Raw genomic sequence first — 12583 nt, 5'->3', positions numbered from 1 at the left:
CTGGTCTCTTGCCAGGATGCGCTTAAGTATCAGTGAGGCCCTGCCATAATTAACAGGACTTCAGTTTCTAGATGCTAGAACTGAAAAATTATAATAACAATTAATTAATATGTTATTGCTCTGGGAAAATAGTGTAATTTATTGTAGATCCTAAATATTTTACTAGATAAAATAGGTGACTTCTTTCAAACCTGCATCAGTTTCTCTTTCAAATGGGCTTTTTGAAAAAGCTCACCTATAAAAGTCCACTGTCCCCACTCTTGATGATCATCACAAAGAATCATTTTCGACACCAGGATGTCCCAAGTCCTCCTCATTCCTCTGATCATAAGACGACATTAAGAGGGTCTCCAGAGAGTTCATTTGGATATGCAGGTCAATAGGTTTCAAAAAAAACACATTTATTCTAGGGCTTCCCTGGTGGCGCAGTGCTTGAGAGTCCACCTCCCAATGCAGGGGACACGGGTTCGTGTCCCAGTCCGGGAAGATCTCACATGCCGCGGAGCGGCTGGACCCGTGAGCCATGGCCGCTGAGCCTGCGCATCTGGAGCCTGTGCTCTGCAACAGGAGAGGCCACAACAGTGAGAGGCCCACATACCGCAAAAACAAAAAAAACAAACATTTATTCTAAAGTGGCTACTTGAATGCTCGACTGGGCAGCACGTATACTAAAATTGGAATGATATAGTGAAGAGTAGCAATGGCCCCTGCACAAGGATGACACTCAAATTCATGAAGCATTCCCTATTTTATAAAGGTGGGGGGCACTTCCCTGGTGGTCCAGTGGCTACGACTCTGTGCTCCCAAAGCAGGGAGTCGGGTTTGATCCCTGGTCAGGGAACTAGATCCCACATGCCTCAACTAAAGATCCTGCATGCCGCAATGAAGATCCCACGTGCTACAACTAAGACCTGGTAGAGCCGAAATACAAAAAAAAAAAAAAAAAAAAAAAAACGATGCATGGAACTTCCCAGGCGGTCCTGTGGTTTAGACTCCGTGCTCCCAATGCTTCAGGGGGCACGGGTTCGATCCCTGGCTGGGGAACTAAGATCCCACAAGCCCTGTGGCGTGGCCAAAAAAATTACATTAAAAAAAAAAGATACAAGGCTTCCCTGGTGGCGCAGTGGTTGGGAGTCCGCCTGCTGATGCAGGGACACGGGTTTGTGCCCCGGTCTGGGAAGATCCCACATGCCGCAGAGCGGCTGGGCCCGTGAGCCATGGCCGCTGAGCCTGCGCGTCTGGAGCCTGTGCTCTGCAACAGGAGAGGCCACAACAGTGAGAGGCCCGCGTACCGCAAAAACAAACAAACAAACAAAATAAAACAGAAAAGCTATTATGCCTGCAGTTCCAGTTTATAATAGCAAAAGGATACAGATTAAAATCAGGTGAAAGAAGCAGCACATAAGACAGGGTCTAAGAAAGTTCCAGACACAGTCTTCCAGTGGTCTGCTCCCAGTGGAGTCAAGTGGACTGGGCTTACTAGCAGCAATGATGTGTGGCAATGTGCATGAAGTACTGGCAACCAGAAAGATCACTCAGCCTTGGCTTCCAGGGTTTTTATTTGGGCTTTGTCACATACACTTGGCCAGTCACCCACATGGCTGACCTTAGTGTTTACCCTCCAGAGACTTAGCTATTACCACACAGCCAAAGACCACACCATAAACCATATTAGCAGAGACCATCCAGGTGGCCCAAGGTTCCCAGGTAAACAAATACACTTTATCAAGCAGGACATTCCAAGGTTCAGGGGTTACCTCCCAGAAGCTCAGAGCAAAGGCCAGACCTCAAACAATTACATGTTATCAGTTTACTTAATACTTATTTGAATGATGCATTTTTAGTAACTTGCCTGTATAGAACCTTTCAAAAACATCCAACTCAACGCTCACTTGTTTTGTAAGTGCAATGAATGAAAGTGGTCATTTCTAGGTTGGCTATATTAGAAAGACTATAAAGACAAGTTGCTAAAACAACAACAACAAAAAGAAACAAAGAAATTGCCCTTGCATCAGACAAGAGCAACATATAAAATAAAATAAACAAGACAACAATCAAGACTGGGAAGTAAACAACACAAAAATCTAGAAAGATTCTTCATTCAGATTGCTTGTCTAGTTTCTTTCTGTTATTTAAAGAATCTGAAGCTGAATATCTTAGACAATGCACTTTTTGTGTAATTTATGCCAGGAAGAAGATAGGAAATTTCAATCAGCAGACCCAAGGGTGCACCCTTGACCTTACCACAAAAAGTTGGTGAATGAATGCATGTGTGTGGATCTCTATTCTCTAATTCTTTTTTTCAGTTTTTAGCAATTTTTTTCAATAATATGTCAAACGTTAGATAATAGGGATTTGACAATGTTGAATTTTACCTAAGCCCTGTGCTTCTGGAAACAGGGAAGTTTAAAGGAACCTCACAGTTTACATAAGAAAAAAGAAAAAAAAAAAGCCTTTCCCCATATGATTAGATAAGACTCACAAAACCCCTTGTTTACCTGTGACAAGGCCAGGCACAAATTTCTATGCTTTGCCTCATAACTTATCTCCTGAACTACTCATTTCACTGACCCATCAGAACAAAACACTTGTTAGACAAGTGTTAAGCTTCTCTCCTTCCTCCAGAGCCCTGAACTTTGGCCCACACCCAGCCCTGAACTTTTGCCCACACCTAGCATGAGCCAGCAGACAACCCTGCTCAGAATAGGCTGGCTTGGGGTGGGAGGTGTGAAAATTCTCTGATACTATCCCACCTGTCACCCCACTTCCATGCACCCTGTCCTTCCTGGCCTTGTTCACCCCTCTCTGTACTCCTAAGATGCTTGCAGACTTCATTATGATTGCAGCATTCACCCTACTACAATAGTCCCTTTCCCTGCCTTGCAATAATCCTTTTGAACTAAGTCTCTGCTTTCTCAGTTGGTTTTTGGTTTGACAGATGTGACTAAATGTTGGGGCTATACAGATTATAGGTTACATTTATGTAAGGGAAACTAGGCTAAAATTCATACTGAGGCAAGAAAAATAAGGTAAAGTTCAGGAGTGAATATGAAAATGAAGTTAGGGACCCACTCATCTGTTTTAAAGATTCTCAGGGGATTTTTACCTGAATATGTATATAAATATATTTTTTTGTCATGTGAATATTCTTAAATCTGAAAATGCTATATGCATATATTTTATATATATAGTATGTCTATGAACCTAAAATATTTTTTCTTTCTTTCCTTCTGTCTGTTCTTTATTTCTTTCTAATTTTCTTCCTTATTTCTCTTCCTTTTCCTCTTTTATAGACTAGAAGGCCTCTCTCCTCTCTACTGCTTTTTTTGAGTCACTACCCAGTTGGCAGCCAAATGCTGCCCTTCCTTGCCCCCCCTCATGCTTTCCATGCCCTTTTAATCTCAGGCTTGGGCACAGGGCACAAAGCCCCTCTCCCTGAGGTCCACCCCTAAAACGTAGCCCAGCTCTGAGGCACTGAATGTTTTTGGTGTGTTTACGCCTTATCCATTCCAAAATCACTTTAAGTAGTAAATAATACCATTTAGATTGATTGGACGATTTGATTAAAATTCTCAAACTCTACTCAGATGGCCTATTTCTGGAATTCTTTGTATTTCTGGTTCATGTCTTAAATCTGAGAAATTAGTTTTTAACTATTGACTAAAGAAATTGTGGTATACATATACAATGGAATATTGTTGAGACTTAAAAAAGGAAGAAATCTTGTAATCTGCAACAGCATGGACAGAACTCGAAGGCATTATGCTAAGTGAAAATAGAGAAAGACAAATAACATATTATCTCTCCTTGTATGGAATCTAAAAATATATATACAAAAAAAAAAAAAAACTATGTTCATAGATACAGAGAACAGACTGGTGGTTGCTAGAAGCAGGGAGTAGAGAGTAGGAGAAATAGGTGAACTATTTTTTGGGTGGGATTTTTTGGTTTTTTTTTTTTTTTCTCGGTATTTTTAGTTTAGATAAATTGAAAAGAAAAAGAGATAGAAGAGTTCATCACCAGAATGTCCATACTACAAAAAATGTTAAAGGAAGTCTTTCAGGCAGAAAGAAAATTATACCAGATGGAAACATAATACACAAAGGAATGAAGAGCACTTGAAATGGTGACTATTTGGATAAATACACAACTTTAAAAAAATTTCTTACTATTTAAGTGCTTTAAAAGATAATTAAATGCTTAAACAACAAAATAACAATGTACTCTGGTAATTATAATATATGTAAAGTAAAATGTGTAAGAATAGTATCATAAAAACCAGAGAAAAAGGAATGGACATATACTATTGTAAGTTTTTATACTATAAGGAGTGGTGTAATATCACTAGAAGATAGAGAATGATAAATTAAAGGTGTGTACGAAATCCCTAAAGCAACTACTAAAATAACAAAACAGTTTTATAGCTAATAAGCCAACAAAGGCGATAAAATCAATTTATGTTAAAAAAAAAAAGATAATCCAAAAGGACAGAGAAAAACAGGAAAAAAAGAGCAAAAAACACTAACATAAATAGAAAACAAATAGCTTAACAATATTACATCAAATATAAATGGGCTAAGGGCTCAAATTAAAAGACTTCTCCTTATCAGATTAAATAAAGAATACAAAACCCAAATATATGCTGCCTTCAAGAAATGCACTTTAAATATAAAGACAAAAATAGGCTTAAAAGTAAAAGGATGAGGAAAAGATATTCCATACTAACACTAGTCACAAGAAAGCTGGGAGAGCTGTATTAATATTGGACAAAGTAGATTTAATAAAAAAGAATATAACAGTTATAAAAAAGGTAATTTCATAATAATAAAACAATCAAGAGGGCATAACAGTTCTAAATATTTATGCCCCTAATAACAAAACTTCAAAATACATGAAGCAAAAATGGATAGAACTGCAAAGAGATGTAGGTAAATCCACCATTATGGTCACAAAAATCATTACTCCTCTCTCAATAGTTAACAGATATAGACAGAAAATCCCCAGCTTTCTTCACTCAGATCTTAGGAGATAAGGTTGAGTATATCCAGCAATTTTCTTTATACAGTCAGAATCAGAGCAATCAAGAAACATTTGATTGCTGGTCAGCTATCATCATTTCCAGGTGCTATATTAATTAGAGCCAGATGTGTGAATCAATACTGGGAAGTAGCAATATATTAAAGAAATTAATAGCCCAGGAATCAAGGAAACTTGAATTCTCTCACTTAATAAATACATGACCTTGGGCAGATTGGTTAACTTCTTAAAGCCTCATTTTTTTCATTTGTAATATTGGGATTATAACAGCATCACTAGGATCTATTACATATTACATTACCTATTATTATAATAACAATTTGAATCAGCTACAAGTCATTTTAAGCCCTGACACGCTCCCATTTGGTCTGATTGGAATCTCTTTTTTGTCTCTCCCTCCGTCCTTTGTTTTAGAAAAAGAGCTTAGTTGATGGGAACACTGTTAAGTGTGGATATCACAGAAAAGATGTCACTGAAACTAACAGTCACTTTTTATGCAAAGAAATACAGCCCTTTGTTCTGTGCCTGCAGCTGCCTCTTTTAGACTTGGCTCAAGGTTTTCGTTAGTGCCTGCCAGACAGGATTATCTAGGACTGTGTTCCAGCAAGCCAAAGTCATGCCAAGCAGAGGAGTCAAGTAGTTGTATCTATTGAGTATCATGGCATGAAGCCACGTGGTGTGAAGAACACACTGCAGCAGGAGCAGACCTAAGTCCTAATCGTAGCTCTATTAGGAAGAAGTGCATGACCCTTACCAAATCTGAACTCTCTGGGTCTAAATTGCACTACCCATAAAATGACAGAATTTGATACGCATGGTCACTCAGTTTCCCCAAATTCTATGTTACTAGGAATGACTCTTTAGAAACAAAATGTTCAGAAGACTTCAATCATTCATTTACTCCTGCATTTATTGACCAGTTTCAATTCAGTAAGTGTCAGGAGCTGTTCTGTTCTAGACATTGGGGATTCCATAGTTGGGGGCAGGGGGTAGGAATGGTCAGGGGAAGAGTCCTTACTTTCAAGAATTTTTAATTCCTTGGAGAAAAAGAATGATACACTAAAAGGTAAATATATAATATAATGGCAACCAGTAAAAACTTGAGGAAATATTGCTATCAAGAAGACAATAGGTAAAAGATTGTTCAATCCAGTCTATTAATATAGTTCCTTTTTCATAGTCATTCTAACACAAAAGGGAAAGATATTTCTTTCTTGATCAAGTCAACTGAATGAGTTATCTCTCAGATGCATGGTTAAAAGTCAGTAGCATAAAAAGGTAGAAAATTTAGTGACAGCAAAATGAAAGAGTCAACTCTGACAGAAGGGGGATACAGACAGAAACAAATGAAAATGCTTGTCAGGGAACAAAAGAGGGGAAAAAAATGAGAAATGCCAGGTATAATTCTAAGTATATTTCAGGAGCTGTGTATTTGTTCATTCTTAACTTGTCACAACAAGTCAACCATTTATGTATTATTACTATTTTCCTCAGTTTAAAATAAAGAAATGAAGGCTCAAAGAGGTTGAGTAACATGCTGAAGGTCTGTGCTAGGATCTGCACGCAGTTCTCATTAAGTTAAAAATCAGTGCTCTTGGGCTTCCCTGGTGGCGCGGTGGTTGAGAGTCCACCTGCCGATGCAGGGGACACGGGTTCGTGCCCCGGTCCGGGAAGATCCCACATGCCGCGGAGCGGCTGGGCCCGTGAGCCATGGCCGCTGAGCCTGCGCGTCCGGAGCCTGTGCTCCGCAATGGGAGAGGCCACAACAGTGAGAGGCCCGCGTACCGCAGAAAAACAAAAAAACAACTTATTCCCAGTCTTCCTAAATGAGAAACAGACTTTCCCATTTTTTAGAATTATGTATCATTATTAACATCTGGGATGTGCTTTATCCTAAAATTCTGCACAACATTCTCATAAAATAAAATTCCACTCGATTGAGGCAAGAATGTAACACTTTGTTTTTTCAATTCACTTAAGGTTATTTGTGATGGCTGCCCAGGATAAAATTATTTCATCACTAATGATTCCTTTTCCTCTTTCAGAAGAAAGATACATCTACTGACTGTTTCAGTGATGACAATCTGGTGGCACTTGTTAGTAATCTGTTTGCAGCAGGTACAGAGACCACAGCCTCCACGCTGTGCTGGGGGATTCTGCTCATGATGCGATATCCTAAGACCCAGAGTAAGTCTTCTAAAATCCAGAGCATTGTCTGAAGGAGAGGAAGCAGAAACTCTTGGACTGGACAATGCAGAATTCTAGAGTTGCCCTGATACCTTAATTTTTACCCTTGAGGATAGTTTGTACCTTTAGTCTCCTCGTGATATAAGAAAGTAGATTTTGCCCTCTAAGCAACCTGAGATGGTCTGAAGGCATCACTACGTGCAGGTCCCCAGAGGAGCCCTAGGAATAGAGGCCTGGAGGTGGAAGCAGTGGGGGGAAAAGATGAGTCAGAACTCAGAGAGCACTTGGGCTTGACTTTCACATTTAAAGAAAATGGGGAGACTGTTTCAATACCCGCCTCCCACTGCAGACTGTAACCGTGCTTTGTTTTATCCAGAAAAGGTCCATGATGAGATCACCAAAGTCGTGGGTGCCTCGAATGGCACACCGAACTCAAATGCCTTACGAAGACGCTGTCATTCATGAAGTACAGAAGATTTGCTGATATCCTGCCCGCAAGCTTACCCTGTGCAACCACCACAAATATTATATTTGAAAATCACTATATTCCAAAGGTAAGGGTTTAAGAAGAGGGGTGAGGGGAAAGGGAAAGAACACCGTGCTGCTCAAAATCACAGAGGCGCTGAGATGAACTGGTGAGAGCTAGGTAGAGCGTTTTGTTAGAAAGAGCCTTGGAGTTGTGGGGCATCTAACTGACCCCGTGCTACTGCTGTTAGGTCCTTTTGTTTCCCTGAGCCCCAGTCTTCTCTTTCATGGAATGGAAATAATCTAGCACAACTACAAGGAGAAAGTCCATGTATGATGCCCAGGCATAGAAATGAATGAATGGATGAATGGATGAATATTATTTAACAAAACACTTAAAAGCAGTTGATTGCTTTCTGTCACTTGAAAACTATACCAATTCCTGCAATAAAACAGCTAACCACAATGATAGTATGGCAAAACTTTCTTCAAGAGGAAACTGAGGGCTTCCCTGGTGGCGCAGTGGTTGAGAGTCCGCCTGCCGATGCAGGGGACACGGGTTCATGCCCCGGTCTGGGAAGATCCCACATGCCACGGAGCGGCTAGGTCCGTGAGCCATGGCCGCTGAGCCTGCGCATCTGGAGCCTGTGCTCCGCAACGGGAGAGGCCACAACAGTGAGAGGCCCGCGTACCGCAAAAAAATAAAAATAAAAAAAATAAAAAATAAAAAAAGAGGAAACTGATTCACCAAGCTGAAGCAGTGAACATTGCCCTCGATTTCAAGGCAAGCTTTTGCTTTTATTATTATCTTAGTGTAGTTTTAGTTTTCAGAATACTCTTTCCCATATCAAAATTAAAACTACTTTTGTTGACAGCCCTACATTGTTTCAGAGTATGTGGCATGCTATGGAAGTGGGGTAGCTTACTTCTGAGGATTTGTTTTGATGGGCTTATTAAATTTAGTTTGTCCACCGTCACTGCCCCTGGAGATAAAAGATCAAACCTTCACAGAGCCCCCAGACCCACCAGGAAGGCTCAGAGTCACCAAATGAGGACTATTTAACTCCCATCATACGAATTTAGCAACTGGAATTTATCAGAAGTTAAATAACATGCTGTTATCACATAGCAGACACATGACTAAGAATTTATTCCCAGTTCTGAATCCGAAGCTTGTGTTTTTTAGTAGGTACCGAATGAAAATTTGGTTGAGTACATGACTACTCCACACTCAATCCTAAGCCCCACCTCCCCCTTCTCCACTTCCTATTCCTTCTAGAACACACTGCTTCACAAAAATTGCCAACCAAGGTCACCATACATCTTAAAGAGCCACTTTTTTAGGAAGAAGTTTCATCTCTGTCACTAATAACACTTTTATCTCTAGGGCACTGAGGTCATCCCTGACCTCTGTGCTTTGGGATCAAACACAGTAGGAAAAACCAGACACATTTAATCCTGAGCATTTCATTTCCTTAACTCTACCAGGAAGCTTATCAAGAAGGAAGCTTTCATGCCCTTTTCAGCAGGTAAGGCATCTTACTTGAGAAAGGTGATTTGAAAAATCTGGAGAGATTTGGCTTTGTCTTAGGCCAGTGCTAAGGTTTTATCTTTCCATGTGGCACTAAACTTCAGAAATATGGAAGAGTCCTCCCGCCGGCTTTCAATTGGCTGTAGGACATTAAGCATTGGAAGGACATTTTCTTAGGGAGTCCTTGAAGATTCCTTGTGGGTGAGGCTAGGTCGGGCAGAGTCTCAGGAATTTGAAGAGAAAGTCAAGCAGGGCAACGATGGGCAAACCCACTTCATTCCAACCAGAGAAGCTTTGTTTTAATTGTGTAAATACCAGTGTTTCTCTTAGGATTTCTTGAAGAAAGCAAAGCGGGGAAAAGAAAAGAGCTTTACATTAAATTTGAAATCCATGAACTAAATGAACTTACTCTATAATTGTCTGGATTTCTAAGAACCTGAAATGAGTTCTCCATTTCCAGAAAAGAGTCTTAGCAAAACTTCACCATAAGCAGTTTGTCATCTTTTCACTTGTACAAACAATGGCTTAGCATCACTCCAGATTCCCATTCTGTGATGGGTAAACAGCAGTCACCCCAAAAATAGACTTTCTTTACCTACTGGTAACTAAGGAATGCAGAGAGATACAAAGCACAATCCATTCTCCTAGTTTTTACACACATACACACATAGGCACAGGATAATATACAAGAAAATGTTGCATGTATTCATGACTCCTGCTTTAAAATGAAAAACATAATATCACACCTGGAACAAGAGGTAAAGTAAATGAAAAGTAACATACATGTATTCGCAGTGTTTCAAGCTCAATTTCTCTCAACACTTCCTTGCATTATAGTTTTGGGGGAAAAAAATGCCACAGAAACGTAAACAATGATCTCTGGAGGATACGCCAGCTACATCTAACTCCAAACCTTCGTTTTACAAGTGAAGAGATACATACTGATTTCCAGAGCCCTTTATCAGCTCTTGGACTTACTACTGTTCATCTTTAAAGAAATTATGTTTTCTATGACACCCTGTAAACAATAATTACTTTGACTTTTATTCTTGAGCTCTGACTGACACTGTTCAGGGCTTCCATGGTTTCTCACGCACCTGGACCCGGAGCTTCTTCGGCCTACAAGGCAGCAGCAGATAGATTTTTGCAGGGTGGCCCCATCCTTAAAGGATTTTGCCCAGCTTACCTCAGGAATTCTACTTTAGGAAATCTAGGAGTAGTAATACTGTTTTTTATCATACACAAACAGAAATATTACTAAAATATAATCCCAAGTGTCACAATAAGAAAAAGTATTATAAAATCAATTTTATGCCTGAACTGTGAGAGCTAAATCTCTCCAAACCCTCATGTTTCTCTGGTTGTGTTTGAAGGCACTCTTTTCCCCAGTTCTATCCTTATCACTTATTACTTACTGCATTAAGGTAGAGATTTTACTTTCTCTTATATAGGGATTAACAGAAACAGCTTTGATTCGAAATCAGGAAATCTGAGTTTGAATTCCAATCCTTTCAGTCCCCCGTTCTTATGACTTTATGACTACATGTTGGCAGTGGCATACTTAGTGAATGTGACACCAGTAGCAGATAATTTTTAACACTAATATGAGAAAATAATATTCAATAATAATCATAAACTAAAACAATAACTTTGATCCTTCTGTGAGTCTGATATAATAATTATGTATGTAAACTACTGTCAAGTAACTAATAAACTTTAATAAAACTGAAATGTCTGCAAAAGAAACAGAACTGCTAAATTATACAATTCATGGGATATTTTATTTTCTTGATTCATTCTTTAGTTTTAAAATGATGAATAAATAATAAATTTCATGTTAATTATCCAAATCTAATAAAACTGTTCATGTGTGAACTAAATTTGCACTTATTGAACAAAAAATATTACATTTCGCTGTTTCCCTATTTAAAATTTTATACATGTCACATATAATGGCAGAATTGAACTCTAGTTCTTTTTCTAAATCACTACAACCACTGGATTACAGTTTATATTGAATCTACTCTTTTTTTTTAAAAGTTTTTTTTTTTTTTAACTAATTAATTTGGTTGTGCTGGGTCTTAGTTGCGGCAGGTGGGCTCCTTAGTTGTGGCATGCAAACTCTTAGTTGCAGCATGCATGTGGGATCTAGTTCCCTGACCAGGTATTGAACCCAGGCCCCCTGCATGGGAGCAAGGAGTCTTAACCACTGTGTCACCAAGGAAGTCCCTGAATCTACTCTTAAAATGCAGGAATATATAGGGGTCGGAGACACAAAGTGCATTCCAAGTGAGTAAGAAAGATTCTGAACTCTTAGGAATTTACTCTCTAAATGAATGCATGTAACTGATTCTGTGTGTGTGTGTGTGTGTGTGTGCGTGTGTGTGTGAGAGAAAGAGAGAGAGAGAGAGAGAGAGAGATAGAGAGAGAGAGAGAGAGATTGACTTGGGGGGCAACACTGAGAGTTCTTTAAATTGTCTTCCACATAGAAAAATAATAATAAAGGACAATGAAAATGTGCTCATTGGAGGCTTACCTCTGTATTATTAAAGTTCAAACAGAAATCACAGGAATTTTTTAGAATTTAGATCAACAATAGATTTTTTTCAGGGACAAGTATTTTATTACTAAGTCCGTGGTGATGATAAAAAGCACACAGGCTTTTAGTCCAGCATTATCATTTTTTTTTTTTAATCTCTGAAGATGTTGTACTGCTTATTTTTCACTCTTGGGGCAAACCCTGCCCATTGCCTAAATATAATCCTGCCACTGAATATAGGTCACAGAACCTCCTTTCTTCTACTCCCATATTTTGATTTAATATTATTTCAATTGTAAGTTTGCACATTTTCCCATCCAGTTATGTTGGGATGGAAAGACTGTAAACCCTGAACCTATAACCTCAGAAATCTGGGTCAATATTGAGGCTGGCTTGGGAAGTCCATAGGCTTGCACAGGGTTTCTCTCTGAAACATGGACATCAGTGGTCAGAGAATGCTTACACAAGGTGACTGTGTTCACAAGCCCTCCCCTTCAAGTTCTTTTGATTTGGTAAAAATTACCTGGTGCCCCATATACCTCCCTGTCCCTCTCCCAAGTAAGTTGAATTCCGGTTATGCAATTGTACCGGCTTTTCCATGGACCTAACAGGCTTTCAAAATAAGCTCAAAGTCACAAGAGTTTTTAGAAGTAAGACATGTGCCTAAGGATGATCCAACAGGCACACAAATCAGCTTTAACACTCATGGTTCCAAGCCTGGAGCAGGCTGTCCAACAAACCAGCCTTAAGATTAAGCTTGTGCACTAACCAACCTCAGTGATCACTGGGTAATACCTAGGTGAACCTTGACTTTTCTCTCAGTA

At 39.3% G+C, this 12583-nt stretch overlaps 1 non-coding gene across 1 annotated transcript; it reads left to right on the top strand.

Annotated features, from left to right (window-relative positions):
• Positions 1-644: 644 nt before the first annotated feature.
• On the top strand, positions 645-752 carry LOC116763019. Its single transcript, XR_004352434.1, has one exon. It is a non-coding gene; the product is annotated as a U6 spliceosomal RNA (small nuclear RNA).
• Positions 753-12583: the final 11831 nt, after the last annotated feature.

This window comes from Phocoena sinus, chromosome 11 (assembly GCF_008692025.1).
Source record: "Phocoena sinus isolate mPhoSin1 chromosome 11, mPhoSin1.pri, whole genome shotgun sequence".
NCBI classification, from domain to species: domain Eukaryota; kingdom Metazoa; phylum Chordata; class Mammalia; order Artiodactyla; family Phocoenidae; genus Phocoena; species Phocoena sinus.
Note: the sequence above shows the minus strand (reverse complement) of the source record. Positions and strands in the feature narration are given on the sequence as shown.